The following is a 17837-nucleotide window of genomic DNA, read 5'->3' on the forward strand; positions in this document are numbered from 1 at the left end:
AGTTGCTAGGGAGGGTAGAGTCACATGGGGTAACTTCCTTGTGGTCACGATTAGTGGTTCTTGCTCTCAATGGAGCATGTGATAAGTTGTGCATGAATCATGGAGAGTAGCATGAGCCTCCACATGTGGAGTCTCCACAGTGTCATGCACAACGAGCCATGTGAGAAGATGCGGGGATTGGCAGTCTCAGAAGCAGAGGCAACTGAGACTTGTCCTCCACCACCTGGATTGAGGTGAGTAACCATGCCACCACAAGGACCTACTAGTGGGAATTGGGCATTCCAAATTGCAAGAAAAGGGGATTAAAAAAAATAAAATAAAAAAAAACATCATTAAACAACAAAAATTGGCCTATTTAATTGTTTGGATCAGATGGAAGGTAGAAAATGGTCATAAAAACAAAAAGGACCATTTACAGCCAAAAACCTTTATTAAAATGTAGAGGTAGACCAATATATTGGTTTTACTGATACAGTGCCAATAGTTGCTTTTTGGAACTATCAGTTATAAGCAAAATCAACGTCAATAGTTTTTTTGTTTTTTTTTATTCCTTTGTGTTCCTTCTACTGTCTTTCATCATTGCCAATATTCATCCATATTTTTATCCTCACTTCAAATGCATATTTTGTTATTTTAATATATATATCTATCTATATATCTATATCTATCTATCTATCTATCTATCTATCTATCTATATATATATATATATATATATATATATATATATATATGTGTGTGTGTGTGTGTGTGCGCACGTGTGTGTGTATATATATATATATATATATATATATATATATATATATATATATATATATATATATATATATATATACACACACATATACACACACTGTATCAGGGCTGTAACCACCATAGACATTGAGGGGGACATATCCCCCCCAGTATTCATAATAGTAGTCTATTGATATGGGGGTTTTCCAGTGGCGAATTCTCAGGGCCAGCAAAGCCTTCTCTGCTGGCCTAACATGCCAAATATATAAATATTTTTCATCCTTTAAAATACATTGGCAAAAAGGTGATTGAGAATGAATCGCTTTCCACTCTTAATTGATCTACAAACAAATAGAGAAAAACAAAAAGTTTATCCAGCTCCACCCCGTCAGGCCTTCTGAATTTCCACAGAATCCCTCAACAGTGCAAGTGAATGCGCATCTAATGTCAGATTGTCAGATTCATCAGCCAATCAGATTGATTTATTTGTTCTTGGTGGGTGTGATCTTTAGGATATGTCCTGGTCTAGGCCTTCTAGCTGGCCTTGAGTGAATAATCACCTTTTAAGTGATGTACGTAATTTGAAAATGAACAGTGCGAGATCTTGCTGACGAATCGGCTGTCATCACTGCCTCATCACCATTGAGAAAGAGATCCTTATGGATTTAAAAACACGAAATGTTCTGCATGACCGTGTGATTGCTTAATTTATTAAACAGGAAAGGAGGACTGATTTTCACTTCAAGTAAATTGGTAAGTGCTTTTTGCATTGTTATAGCAACATCAGGAGTTTTCTAAGTGTAAATTAGGCTGCTTGAGCATTCAGTGTCGGATCAAGTTTTGAAAAGTAGTGCTGTGTTCCATTCAACTCGGAAAGTCGGATTTTACAACTTCCTACTAGGAAAAGTGCAAAGGAATGCATCTTGAAGTCAGAATTACAACTTGTAGGCTCGTGCAGAAATCCTCAACTCCGATTTCGCCGAGATGCAGGGGCATGATGTCACACAAACATGTCGACACTCAGGGAGATATACAAAGTAATAAACATTCACTTTATTAAGTAATATCGATAAATGAGTTCGTTTCCACATTACATGATATTAAAGCTTGTTTAACAAACACCTGCAGAAACAGGTGTATAAAACATGGTAAATTATAATCTCTTTTGATAATCGTACACCTGTAGCACAAATGCTAGCGCTGCAGCATTGTTTATCAGCTGGGTTGCTAGGACACATCTCTAATGAGAGTCAAACCCCTGCTATAGCATTTATGGTCGGAGATATCAAGTAGGAATATCCCACATCCAAATTGAATTGAACGCAGCATAACCGTGCACCCTGACGAAATGAAATTTATTGCAAGCTACATTTAAATTACAAATATTATTAGATAGATTTTTCCAGGTATTATAGACCTCCTTGGTAGATTCAGATGAAAAATTATGATTTTTGAATGTCTGTTCGGGAGACGTTCATTTCACAAAATAGTCATGCTGCAGTTAAAATTAGGCTTGCTTGAGCATTAAATGTCATTTCAAGTTCTGGCTTTCGTGCGTGGACGTGTTTTTAAAGGGGTCGTGATGAACTGCCCTTTTTTTTTTTTTTTTTTTTTTACTGTTCTCTGAGGTCCACTTATAATGTTATCAAGATTTTTCCATAAAAAAAACCTCATAATTTAGAAGTAATAGGCTATTTTCTGTCCTGTTTTGACCCCCCTCATCGTAACACAACGTTTGAATAGGCGTGGCGGATTGTAGACTCGGAAGTAAACGCCCACTGGTATGATTGGCTAAAAGTTTTGCATATTTAAAAATCCTACATCCTTCATAGATGGACGCTGCTGTGATTTAGGTTAAAAACGCATAAATACTCAGTACATATCAAACGATCTGTTATAACAGACAAAGCAATAGTGACCACATAATAAAAACTGTTACTCACACTTGTGTGGTGCGACATTACTGTCGGATCCAATATAGTCGACACAGCATCGTCTTTTAGTTTCAATCTTTCTGAAAATCCTGCGTCGAATTGTGCCTTGTTTGTAAACGAATCCGCGGTAAAATGAAGTGAACAAAGGACCAAGTTCTTACTGTCTGGAACTTCATTAAAAATAAAGTTCATCCACTCTTTCCTAATGTTGAGATCAGAAGGAAGGCAATGCAAAGACTGTGTTTTTCCACAACTTGGCAATGCACAGCGTCTTGTTGTCTTCGGAGCCATCTTTATCGTTTGGTTTCTGCGTAGTCCTGCGTTTGCCTCTCTTGTTATTTACCTATTACATGCTTGAATCGGTGGGCGGGGCTAAACAGGCAGTGATGTAGAAGCAGGAGTTGATCTTCTTCTGCGGAGGCGGTGTTTAGCCACACTATTACATAATAAAGTAGCACATTCCACATCCTGTCGTTTTGGCAGATTGGCTTCAATATAAGCTGTTTTTAGACTAAAGAGAAAGTTTTGAGTTCTGAAACTTACAGGATGTTTTTATAGTACAATGACCTCTTATATGTCAAAAGATCAAGGGAATTTTGATTTCTCAGTTCATGACCCCTTTAAAATGTCAATTGGTATTATTAGTTAGCTGCAACATAATCTTAATGGCATGAATCACACTGAAGGCCTAGACTTTAAATGCACAGCCCGCCACTGGGTTTATCCATGGTTGATTATTAAGTTATTACTTTTGGAACCCCCAATCCTGAATATGTAGTTACATCCTTGAAATATATATATATATATATATATACACACTGTATATAAAATAAATCTTTGTAATTTCAAAATAAGAGTCCCTGGTGTGTTCCGGGCTTGTTTATAGTTAAAAGTCCCACATTATGCAGCATATCTTTTTTTCTGTTCATTATTGTGACTTTGGTTGCACAATAAAACTGCATCTAGGATTTAATCCCTTTTGGACTATTGTTGCCTTTATGTCTGCGCCTGTCATAGTAAAGAAAGACTACTTTTTTTTTTACAGTCTATAAATCTATTTTAAAAACTATCTATCCATTAAACAGTTATCTTCCTTTTCAATCACCTTAATTATCAGAATTGGCAAAATCCACTATCGATCGACCTCTATTAACATTAAAAGTGGACCTTAAGAAGAAAAATTAAATAATGAAAAAAGTATATGATCTCTGTAACCTTCCCTTTATGTGATTTATATTTGTTTGTTGATTTTACTCCCTTTCAATTTCCTGCTCTCATTCAGACTTCTGCTAAACAAAACAACATCTGTTTAAGTTAGCTTTTGTTCACTCCAGATAATTAAAAATGTTTATTGAGTGAGAGAGCGTGGGATACACAAGGGTCCAATATGTCCAGTTTACAATGAAAGTTAGTGTTCATTGGCCAAGTGAGATTGCACATAGAATTTGTTATTACAGAAATTCTAAATAGAGAAAAAAGTACTCTTCATTTTCTCTGTGCATCTCCTCAGAGATGAACGGCCTGCCATACTGCCTGTGATGGCCTGGGCCAAGGTGCCATATTGTAGCAATGGCTCCTGCACGCTGGTTGCTGTCACTTAGCTTTGCGTGTGTGACAGTCTGAGCTCTCTGTCTGTCTGCCAGGGCTCCCCTCACCCCCTTTTCCCCCTCCTCCCTCTCCATCTGCTTTGGGAACATTTGAGATGGCACCTTGCACCCCGAGACTTGGTTCCCATAATGGCAAACAAGCCCCTCTAAGCTTGGTTCCAGCCCCATTGTGGCACATTGTCCCTGTCACTCTGCACGGACTTCGTCTCGCCTTTTTCTGCTGAGCCTTGCCCGCTTCTGGTTCCCACGAAGACCAGTCCTTGAATAGTCAGAGCCATTGCTCCACCGAGCTGCTTTCAACTCTCTGTATCATTCAGATGTTAAAAAACAAAATTAATTTTATTGTGACATCAAGTACTCTCATAAAGTCAACATGATTTATTTTTTAATTTTTTTTGTGGTTGTCCATGTTCCCAGACTTATTTTTTTGTCAGTGCACGTTATTCTAAATAAAATAATTTTGTTCTTCGTAATATTTAATCAAAATACAAAAAATTTGTTCTGCCTCTGAAACAACTTTCCTTTTCTGCTGACATCACCACACCCTCCTGTTTTTCAGCCCTTTCTGTCCAACCACCTGGCTCATTCTGCTACTTTTCATGATCTAATCAATTCCTGTTAGGTAAAATCAAGGCCTGTCCTACATTTTGTTTCTTGTGTAATACCTGTTTAATGTAGAAAGTCAGTGGGTTCCAAAAGGCTGAGACCACTTTGAAAATCTGGGATTTTTTTTGGAATTTGGGATTTTGGAAATAAACAGAGTATTAAGATTTTGAAATCTTTAAAACAAAGAAAAGTCATGACTTAAAATAAAGAAGAAATATTTCAGATTTAGCAGTAAGCAAATTGGTGACGTTGACCATGTTAATGCTGAATTGTGTAATTTCTGCGCCACTAGTGTCACCAAACAGAATTGCAATAATTAAAAACGCTGTTTTTGTTTTTTGCTGTTGATCAAACAAACAGATAGGCCCGCCCCAAACTCACGCCATTGGTCGAGCCAATTTTGCTGTGTTGGGCTGGACGGGGCACTCAAAACAGAGCAATATTGATAGCACAAAGAGACACAGTTACATTTTTTGAAATTCTAGATTTTTTAATTTTAATTGAGAATGTAATGCTTTTTTTTGTGTGTGCTCCTAATACAATTTGTAATGTAAATTAGAAAAATACAAAACAGAAGCATTTTCATTGATGATCTCACACTTTTAAATCCCAATGCATGTCGGATTATGGAAGTAATTTAAAATAAAAGTGATTTTAAAGCTCAGTGCTGGACATCGGTAAGTTGCTGGTTTGATCCCCACAAGGGGGATTGTTACTGTCTGTTAGATGACTACCGTCTTACATCAAAAGATGATGAGGTAGTGTGCTATGCTTTTGTTCCAATACTAGCCTCATGCACACTAAATGCCCATGTTTAATGATGTTGCATCAAGGCAAATGGAAAATTCAGATACTTTGCCAATGAATTAAACCTCAAAGAGGGGCTCATATTCACGCTGTTATGAATCCAGACATGTTATTTGTGTCAGAGCAAAGCATCTCCAAAGTTGAAGACTGTGACTCAGAGACAGTAAGTATTGCCAGAATTCAACAGTCGCTCAGATTTTGAGCTGCTGTTTTCCAGGCTGTCTGCTGGCTGCCTGTGCCAATGAAAGACTCGGGTCTGCAGCATGCAAGGCATTTAATGAGAGTTCCGTGGTGATCTGAGCACAAATGAGCCAGGCGAAGTTTGATGTGGCACTCAAAACTGGTATTCCATCATTATCTAAATCTAGCATAAAACCCCCCTTAACTTTGAGGCTCAAATTAGTTTTAGAGAATTTTTGCTCATTAATGTCACGTCAGTCTGCGAGATGTATCCAAAAGATAAACGAGAAAATGGAAATTGTACAGCACAAAAAGACGCCTCTCTGTTGAGAGATGCTGTGTTGCTGTTGACTTTTAATGTACATGTTTTGGTGAGCTTTTCAAAAAAACTTTTCTAAAACGTACTTTCTTCCTCAATTAATCCCAAGAACGCTAAACACTTAGATGATACCTGTCTATGGCATTATGACCTAAAACTTTGTGATTTGTGAGTTTAAAAATGTTGTCTATCTTTAGAAATGCATGAAAATATGTCTCTGGGATTATGGTGTGTCTGATGAGTAATTAGTTGCACCATACTTTAGATGTGTTTCAGACTGACTTTGGAAAAGAACCGAAAAGCTTTTTGTGGATTCCAATTAAAACTTGTTACGAAACTCCTATCTGTTCATTATTCACATTTTAGTGAAGGGAGAAAAGACATCAGGTAGAAGATAGGGTCAATTTGCATATGTTCTAAACATACTGCATGTACGGCGCTGGAGTTGTTGGATTTGCAATTGAGCTATACTTTATAGCTGCATAATTTAGAGGTTTTTCAGTCTGTACAGCTACAGTATGGAGGCAGATGTTATTTGAGACATAATTTGCTTTTCATTATGTTTTCCTGGAAGAAAGTGAATAGACTATTGAAATTTATGAGTGAGGTCAACCACAACCACTTGTCAAGCCATTCAGTGAATACTGACCTATACAGTGTAAAGGTTAATTATTGATGCTTTTAACATCAGTTAGGTTGTTGAAATGAGCATTGTGACCATTTACAGCTTTCCTGTTTTAATTGTGCCCATAAATCTTCGGGTTTACCCGACAGATGTTCAGTGAGATTCATTTCTGGACTTTGAAGCCAGTTAAGTTCATCCATGGACCATTTGTTTATGGACCTTGCTTAGTTTGTAAACATGGGGCATTGTCATGCTGGACCAAAAAAAGGGCCCCATTTTTCTAAACATTTTAGTCAAAGGGCATTGCTTAGCCGTTCACAGTCAACACTGTTTATTCTGAACACCTACACTTCTTGATTACTTGGTGTTTGGCTATAGTTCTTATACACAGCATCCTAATGTAAAAGCCGTAATTAATTAAGACAGGCATAGAGCTTCACAAGCCTCTTTTGTCAAAAAAAAAAAAAAAAAAACACTACTTTATCACCACCTTCACTTGAACAAGTTGGTTCAATTTATTCAAGAGCTACTTTAAAAAACAAAAACTGAGAGCACAAATATGTAAAAAATACAAGAGAGGCTAGAAAATGGAAGAATGTGCAAAAACATGCAGGAATTCCAGAGGCTTCTTGGAGAAAGTAAAAAACAAAACAAAAATAGCTTTACTATAAAGTTCAAAAGATGTCACACAACCAAAGACATTTCAAAGGAGCCACGGCAGGCGAGATACAGTAATGCCCAATAATCGGATGGAAGCCACCAAAGGTGCAACAATTTGGGATCAAAGCAGTGGCGAAAAATTGGAGATAATCATTGCATCTTAGGTTTGATATCAAGGGATAATGCCAGGAGGGGGGAAGTGTTTACACTCACCCTAATCATTATCCATCAAAAGCTGGCCTAAAGCTACAGCGCTGGCCTCTTTCTCCCCTTCTGTGATTCGTGAGATGGCTGCAGCCATTGGAATCATGATTGAAGGTCTATGATCAATGCTGAACTAAACACACAAACTTGCTGTCCTCAAATAACCTTTTGTTGTTTTTCAGTACTGTTACTTCCTTCATTTCAACAGTTTGCTGTCCATAAGGCTTTGAAATGAATGCTGTAGACTTCTTTCTATTAATGTTGTATCTCCTTTGTTGGTGTTGTAGATCACAGGGCTACTTCTGTTGCACAACATGCTTTCACCGAACTTCTGTCCCAACAACCTTCCTTAGATGATCATGAGAATCAAAATGTATTATCAATGGACCATAATATCCTAACATGACCCCAAGTTATTGATTGACACAGTCATGCCTCAAAATATAAAATCACTGTCTTAAATCGAGGGGGGAATAGAAACTCATCCACAGTGGAACGGCGTTTTCCTCTACGGTTTGTGAAAACGCCCTTCATTAACGCATACTTTGAAAACGATAAAGTGAGAAAACTGAAAACTGAATTTTCAAACGAAAACAGATTAGTGCAGATATGGCCTAAGGAAGATTTACACCTATGTATATTTATTTGCATGCACTGTCTGCTTTATTGTAGCATATGATTCACTGAAGGATTTATGCAAATTAGGTAATGATGCAAATCCCCAAAATTTTGGATAAATGCCTGGTTATAATGCTCTTCTCCATTATTCGATCATCATTTAATGAATTACTATTGCCATGATTGCGGCACAACATACACAATCATCTCTTTTAAACTAAATTCAGTTCCCTGCCTGATTTTCCTGAGTAATTGTGCAATGTTAAAGGCGGCAGCCAATTTCCGCCCACTTGTAATGAATAAGGTAAAATCATGCTCAATTTACATAAAAGTGACCCGTTTTTGCACTGAAAAGAAAAAATACGATGATTACGCATACAACGGTGCTATACCAGCGCATTTAGCGCCTTGGCTAAATTGGACTGTGGGTGGTTAGTTAATAAGGCGCAGGCTTTTGTGCTGAAATAAGCATGCAAAAGTGGCGCAAATGTATAGTGCCTCATGAAATTTACGTGAACATGACAACATTTTTGCAATTAAAAATTTACGTGCCATATAACACGTTTGGTTACAGGTTTCCAGTTAAATGTCCAGCTGGGGGCGCCAAAAGCAAGTAAAATGATGTAGTATTCAGATGCAGATTTAAGGAGAATTTTAGATATGTTTGTTTTTTAAAATACCTCCCTAACCTAAAACTTCTGCCTGAACCTAACCAATAGTGTTTTAAAATATAAATTAGATGTTAAAAAAGACATCCTCACCTTATCTATGCCTAAACCTAACCATTAGTGTTTTAAAATGCAGAAGCGAAACCTCATTTCGCGCCGCTTCTATGGCTATGTCGTGCTATGTGTCAGCTTGAGTTCATGGGTGGACTTGAACCACAATCTTCCAACTCTAAGTCCAATTCCCTATCAGGTGAGCTACCATGCACACTATTCATATTGGAATAAGTGTATATATGTAGGTGAGTCTGTAATAAAAACATTAAAATGTATCGTTTTTCAAAAGATGTGTTTTAGTAAAAGTGTGTCAATATCATAAAATAGCAGGGTCTGAGTAACAGAGAGAAAAATAAGTATTTATAAAGTCATAATCAGCCATTAAAGTCATGCTTTGAGGGAAAGTGAATAAAACATACAGTTGTTGTAGTGCCTCTAGTGTTCATTTCACCTGGAAACTGCAGGGAATTGTACCTGGAGACACGTATAACAAGTTTTGCAAAAATTTATTTAGTGTCATGTTTTCACTATAAGTCCAGGTTGGTATAGTGAATGCATCCCTACTGCATCAAGTCTATGCAGTCTGAGCAGTAAGAATACAGCTAATGAATTCTAGAATAGGTTTGTGCTAACATACTTGTACGACCACCCCCCCCCGGCTGCCTCCCACTGCACTTCATTAGTTCCCTGTGATACTTAAACGCAAACACACAGACTTGGCAGCAGCGCTAAATAAAACAACTCTGCAAGGGCGGGGGTGTCTGAACAGTCTATAAAGGCCCTAAGATCAACTGGCCCATGCCAGCATCATACTGCGCATTTCACATCTTCCTTTGTTTTCAAGCACTTTCAAAAGAGTTGGCCACCAGTGAATTTGAAATGACTTTAAAGACACAAATGTTGTTTCACCTGCTGAGGCACTATTTTCTTGAAATCCTGCATGAAAACCAACTTAGACTAGATTTTTACATTTTCAAAAGAGCCACTAAACAGGCCAACCTTTTCAAATTTGAATAATGGCAAATTTGCAGTAAATGTGCCATTGATTATTTTCACATACAAATTAGCATTGTGGCAAACTTGTGGTAAATTGTTCATTGACGCCAAAGGATTGCTGCAGGTTCACCACTACCGATTTAGAGCCGCAAACTTCTGGCAAACATTTGCGGTGACTCACAAGGTCATTTGCATGTGAAAATAATGAGTGGAAAATCTGCAGCAAATCTGTGGCTAGTTTTCCAGAACTCTAGATTTTTTGGAAGATTAGATGTTGGCCTGAAAACTTCCCAGTATTTGCAAATCCATTGCTAAGGTGCTCTGAGTATTTTTAGGGCAGAGCAATGGTGTTCTGGGTGGTTGCCAGGGTGTTACTAGGTGGTTTCCAATCTTTTGTGAGTGGCTGCTAGGGTGTTGCTAGGCACTTCTTAACTGAACCAAGTCAAAAGGGCTTACCATCAAGTCTCTATTTGATCCCTAGATATGTGTGTGGCTCTCTTTCACTGTACTTCTAATAGATTTTTTTACCCGTTTTACTGTCTGCTAGGTGAAAAATTGTACGTCTGATCGCTTAGAAATGTTGTAACAAACCTCTCATTGATAAGCCACATGATTTGAGATATCATTCATGTCCATTGCACAAATAGTGCTGGATGAATTACATGCTGAAGTTTAATATTTAGGGTTAGGGGTTTGTTCAAATCCAGAGTAGTGCTTGAAAGGACATGAAATCAGTGGTATTTCACATTCACAATAATCTGTATTTCTTGTATGAGACCTTTAAAACAAAATTAGGCACGTTTAAAAACCACAATAGGTGCTCTTTAAAATACTATGTTCACGTTTATATTTATGTGTAGTGTGCAAGTATAGAATGTTGTCATTCAGCCGATGCTTATTCCAAAGTGCTTGACATACCTATTACAGGGACAGTCCTCATGCAGCAACCTGAGGTTAGATGCCTTGTTCACGGCAAGGGCACAATGGTCATAGCATCTGGACCACTTCTTATTGTATTTGAACCTGCAACTTTTCTTTTTTCAGTACGCCTCATCACTCCAAACAACAAACATACAGTAGCTACATTGAGTAATATACTGTAGAAATATAGTGTCAAATGGCAATATAGAGTACACAATGTTGTCATTTTACAAGTTTATAAAAAAAGTTATGTAAATAACATTTTATTCTAGTCCATTTTACTTATTTGTATGTGTTTGTGAGGGTAGATTTGTTGAGACACTTCATAGTTTACCACCCAACATGGAAATTGCCCATATTTCTGTTATACAGGATTTTTTACACTGTCATCCAAAAGTCCTACTCCATTCTCAATGTGTCTGAAACTCTTCAGAATTGAATAAAATACATTTTAGTAATTTAGATGACTAAAAACATATAATTAAAGTAAAATTTCCTTGATAAAATAAGTACAATGCATTCTAGAGTTAAGATCAGGGGTGACATAAGGATTTTTGGGCCCCCTGACATCTTTGCACACTGGGCCCCATTTTATCGCAAACCATACAACTTTTTTCATTAAAAGTTATCATTAATAATAAACGTGAACATAATCATGATTGCACATTCAATAAGAGACACTAAAAAACTATTTTTTGAAGAGTTTGAAAAGTTTATTAAAATAACATTGCATTTAATAGAAATAGCTATACAGTAAATAAATGTCATTTTAGTGAGTTGGGACTGTGTTTCTAATGGAAATATTGGATTTTTTAGGTTTTAAATGTTGATTCAACCTTGAACACATATGTGGGTCAAAATGACTCGCTGTCTTTTAAGACATGTTTTTACATTTAAATGGTCTTTTTATCTGTCACTCCAGGTATTCCTCAAGTAAAGTGTCTTCTATCATGTGCACTTACTTTTGTAAAATGTAGGTGAATATTTTTTTTAATTGTAAGAGAATTTCCATGTCAACCCCTGGAATGCATATATGGGTCCTACAGTATATAACTCATGTGTTTCCTATGGTATTTAATGCATTTAACACTGGTATTTTTTGTAATACTTCGATTGATTGTAGAGTTATATAGAAATATAGTGTCATATGACAATATAGAGTATATAAGGTTGTAATTTTAAGTTTATAACTTGAAAACATTTTATCCTAGTCCATTGTACTTATATGTGTGGGTAGAGTTGATCATTTCATATTTTTTCACTAAACATGGAAATTGCCCATATTTTTGTTTTACAGGCTTTTTTGGTCTCTCACTCAAAAGTGTATACTTTATTTTCAAGATGTCTGAAAGTCTTCAGAATTGAATAACAGATATATAAACTATTTAAATATGTAATTTTCTTATAAAATTATCATTAGAGTTTATTTACCTTGAAAAAATAGGTAGTTTTATAAAGAATAAGCATCTAGATTTCCCCTGGTGTTTTTTTGACCCACAAATGTATTAAAGAGGGGTGAAGTCATCGCTTGGAATATCTGAAGGCAAACAAAACCAAAATTTCCCACTACAAGACAATTAGAATAAAACAGATTTTATACAAGTGAAAAACTGATAGTTTGGGCCATAAATCAAAGAGGGCCAGGCTTTGATTTGACTTTTTTTTTTTTTTTTGTTAAGAATTACCACATGGATGGCTCATTATTGAATAGGTCAATGTAACTAGGATTCTATAAAACAAACTATAACATTTTGTTTTGGGAAAAAAGTAGACTAAACATTTAAAATCTATAATTAAAACCGCCCTTGTTGCAATTAACTAAGTAGACTTCTCCTTCCCATTTTGTAATTTTAATATGAATCTATTACATTTCTGTCAAATCATACGCCAGTCTATAAATCATTATGAGATGTCTGACATTCTGCAAAGTGCTTCAAAGTGGAACATTTCTCAGATTAATTCAGGTTTTGTGGTCTGTACCACGCTATTTAGCGCTACGCATGATCCAGTCAAGCCTGGTTTATGATGCCTCCATTGTGAGGATGCGCTTGAGTCGTGCTGCACGTTGTACAGATGGGAAGCACATTTAGCGCTTAAAAAGTGCTTTTGGGAGAAAACAACTGAACGTTTTAAAGGGGATTCCACACTAGATCATCTTTTATTATCAAGTGAGACTAAGAGCAGTCTTCATTTTAGCTAACCAGTGCGAAGCGGCCATTTATAACAAAATCACGTAGGAAAAGTCTTTGGGGTTCTACTGGGCCACCTGTCTGTCCTAGGCTCTTAGAATCGTCCCAACCTTCGCCCTGGCACCCCTGGTTAAGATTACATTAAATTTATGTTTAAATACATCAACTTTAGTAGCCAGTGGGTGCATATCTCTGTATAGAAACTCTCATAGAAGCCTATGGAATGATTTAGATAATATGGAGGATTCTGGGTAAACATCCAAGTGAGTGTTTACTTCCATACTTTTATTGTATGAAGAAAATAAATAGTGGATGGGGACTGAGGCTAACATTCTGCCTAACATTTCCTTTTGCATTCCATGGAAGAAGAAAAAAAAATCATACAGTTTTGGACCAACAAGAGAGTGAGTAAATAATTGCAGAATTTTTATTTTACAGTGACCTAACCTTTAAAAGTTGTGGAAAGTACAAGTTTTAAATCCACCTTAATTTTCATTGTGGATGAAATTTACCACGTGATTTCACCAGGGAGGCAAATATCATGCGGTTCTCCCCCCTTTCACTCTCTCTGAAGCCCCAGACAGGAGCTCCCTGGAGACTTTCTCCTCTTGTTTAAACCAGACACAAATTCAATGTCACAATGCCCAGAGTGACGGTGCTTGTAGGCACAAAAGCAAATATTTCCGTTGCTGGCTTTAGCCAATCCCCGTTACATGTCCCCATCGACACCTGAACCCCCTCTTTCCCTTTCCCCACCAGTTCCAACACTGCCAGCCAGCCATTTGTCACAAAGTAATTATAGAATTATCGATTGGCGAGCAATTAACACTCCCTCCCTCCACTATTCCCCTCACCATCTTTTAATTTGCAGTCAGACTGGCAAGAGGAAAAAAGCTTTAGGAGTAACAAATTTAATCCCTTTGGGATTTCTCAATAGTTTTCAGATTAATAGAGGGATGAGGACAAAAGTCCTTTTTTGCCTGCTGTTTCCTGCCTTCTGTCTGACTGCATGTCTCCAGGCAGCAGCAGAGGCAGTGAGCTTGGCCCTCGCTGACAACAGCGGCTCTTATGCCTTCTACAGACACACATTGTAAAGCTCCTCGTATTGGCATTGTGTACTGTGGGATATCTGCTGAATTTGATAAACTCTGAGTGTGGTACAATATAAAGGAGAGGGGCTATTGCTTCCTGAGGGCATGTAATCCAACTGACCGTTTTGATAATTCCAAAGGTATTGAATCCTTTCAGGTTTTTTTTTAGAGCGGTTTGCAAGAATTTTGGCTTATATGTGAGTGCGCCAAACAATCTCAAATCCCTTTAAACCAAACTGAATTCAGACCATCTTGAGAGAGATTTCGCCTATAACTTGCATTATGAATGCAGCGCACTCCAGGTTCACTTTATTCTCATTTTTAATTGATTCCAAACATTTCTGGCTGTTACAGGTTACCATACAAAAAGTAATGAGGAAATAAGAGAATGAGGGGCATATAAAAAAAAACTATTGTCACCTACAAATATAAACTTCAAGGTTTTTTTTTCTATTTCATGTGAAAATTAAGATTCGAGGGTTTAACTCACATCAAAGAGAAGAAATTCTGACAGGAATGTTGCTATTGTACTGTGTATAATATTCTTATATTTAACAAGACTAAGAAGAAATATTTTAATAAGAAGAGGAAGACAACAAATTCATATTAGAATAATTTTCCAGTGGTATAGTTTCAAAAAACAACATTGTAAATGTAAAATAGGCTGAGAACCTGTCACAACTAATGGACCACATGAGATCTGAGTCCTCTTGTTTAAACAAATGACCATAAAGACCACCCCTGGAGTTCGCTAGTTCGAATCCCAGGGCCTGCTGAGTGACTCCAGCCAGGTTTCCTAAGCAACCAAATTGGCCCGGTTGCTAGGGAGGGTAGAGTCACATGGGTTAACCTCCTCTGATCACTATAATGTGGTTCGTTCTCGGTGGGGCGCATGGTGAGTTGAGCGTGGTGGCTGCGGTGGATGGCGTGAAGCCTCCACACGCGCTATGTCTCAGTGGCAACACGCTCAACAAGCCATGTGATAAGAAGGTTGACGATCTCAGACGCGGAGGCAACTGGGATTCGTCCTCTGCCACCCGGATTGAGGCAAATCACTATACGACCATGAGGACTTAAAAGAACATTGGGAATTGGGCATTCCAAATTGGGAGAAAAAGGAAAAAAAACAAAAAAACAAACAAAAAAATTGACCATAAAGTAGAAGTAGAATATATATATACAGTTCGGCTGCAACTAACAATTATTTTGATAAGCGATTAATCTATAACTACTTCTTCGATTAATCGGATAAAAAAGAAATGTTTATTTCCTGTATTTTATTTATTAAAACTGAAATGTTAAAGTGCGTGAGGATTTGCTTTGATTTACATTACTGAATTCAGGATTCTATACTCTCACAAAAAAAAAAAAAAATTTAATAGGAAAATGTAAGTAAATGTAAGTCATGTGTTGGAGCGAAACAACTCTTTAGTGCAGGGGTCGGCAACCTTTTTGACATGGAGTGCCATTTTTTATTTTCCTGGTCAATGGCTGTGCCGAAAATAAAAACATGCGCATGTATGTGATTTTTTGAAGTTTGAGTCCATTTTTCTGATTATAATCGTTTATTATTCATCTCAAATGATATCAGCATAACAGTTTGAGTGAAAAATTTGTGCCAAACCCGATTATGATAATATAATCATGATCATGCATGTGAATTTTCACAGCGCACCTTATGAAAGTGCTTTAATGAAAGAAAACCTATCCTTTGGTACAAAATTTGCTTATTTGATTACTGATCATGAAATTGTGTTATTAATATTTCTTATATTATGTCATACATTTTTCAAAATCACGCAGAGCTGGGTAATCACTAGCACGCAAGCAACAACGAGAGTAGCAAACTATTTTATTTATATGAAGTTTTTTGTAACTGCATTCCAATCTACATCTTGATGTAATCCTTCTGCATGATCACGCAGCGTGTTATTATCAGTTGAATGGGAGGCTAAACACTATTAAAATGTGATGAGACTCGCGCTGCGTGTGCAAGCCATTCGTACATCACAAGCCAATCAACTATTTAGCCATTTTCGGAAAATCGCACCTGCAAAATCCTAAAACTTTATTTCCAAGTTTAATTTATATTTTGAATAGACACAGATTTTTGAACCACATGATGTGGGTTTATGTTTTCTCTTTTAATTGTTTCATGTAATTTTGAGTGTGACCATGGTTTAAGGAGGATGTACCTGTATGTTGGGTTAGAAGTCTCAAGGATTAATAGTGGTGTATTCCTTATTACATCACGTGTTGTTCTGAAAGCAAAAATAAACAAATGAAACACGGAATGTAGGCTGTCATCCGCGCAGCCTGACCGAAGCAAAGCGAATGTGTTTACTCGTGCGATTAACCGAAAGTGAAGCGCTGCCGGCTCATGATGTGCGAATGGCTTGCATTCGTGAGTCTCATCACACTTCAATTCAATTAGTCTCCCATTCTGCTAATGAAAACATGCTGCATAATCATGAGGAAGGATTACATCAAGATGTAGATTGGAATGCTGGTGCGGAATATATATAAATAAAATAGTCTACTCCTCTCTTGCTGTTGCTGGCGTGCCAGTGATTACCCCTCCGCGTGCCAGCAAACGTGTGCCATAGGTTGTCGACACCTGCTTTAGTGCATCAAATGACACAATCACTCTTTCAATGCACCTGATGCAGAAACCGCTCCACATTAATCTGTATGCTTACTATGATCTTCTTTGAAGTGGACAACTTGGGTCATTTTTTTTTTTCAGCTTCAGCTTGTCTCTGTTGTTTTTCAAATAAGATTCATCATGCAAACACTGATCTATATATATATAACTGGATTGCTCATGACGTCACAACAGTGAAGCTACTGCGCCGCCATCTTTGTATTCCCTAACATTCTGTATTCCTATGTGTCTGTATTTCTTCTGAATACATAATTATGCTTTGTAACTTTTGTTTACGTTGAACATTCATTGTGGTTATTTTCTTAGGCTAAATGAATATTAGCTATGTAGCTAATGTTAGCTTAGGAAAATAACCACAATGAATAACAGTATAACTCACCAAGTTAGCTTTTTTGGTCAAGCTGAATATCTATTGGCAGATCAATATGAATATAACGTGGGCTTGCATTAATTCTCCGTGTGTGATTTGTACTTTTTGCAGTGCAGGCCTGAATACGACCCAGCTCACGGGCATAATTTCTAAAGTAAAGTGGTCAATTGGAATTGACGAGGAGCACATGGATATTGTAGAAGTTAAACAAGGTAGGTTTGCAGTTTGGATTTCATTAATCATCCAACTGAATGTTAGATAAAACCGGAATTGGTTTGCAACAGGAGTAAAAGCTGTATGAGGAGACAGCTGTCAGCCTGGCTTCACTGAAGAGCTGTTTTAACAGGTAAGAGAACAGACAACAATAACTGAGTAAAAAAGATTATACTATCTGTTTTTATTTGCAATGAAGATACTTTTGCAACATGCAGTATAACAATAGTCTTATAAAATTACTGTTTCAGATATTTATAACTTTTAATGTTAATAAAAAAGTTGACCCAAAAATCTAAATTCTGTCATCATTTACTCAACCTCATGTCCTTTCAAAAATATCATCTTTTGTGTTCCACAGAAAAAGTCATACAGGT

Source organism: Myxocyprinus asiaticus, chromosome 40, assembly GCF_019703515.2.
Source record: "Myxocyprinus asiaticus isolate MX2 ecotype Aquarium Trade chromosome 40, UBuf_Myxa_2, whole genome shotgun sequence".
In the NCBI taxonomy this organism is placed as follows: domain Eukaryota; kingdom Metazoa; phylum Chordata; class Actinopteri; order Cypriniformes; family Catostomidae; genus Myxocyprinus; species Myxocyprinus asiaticus.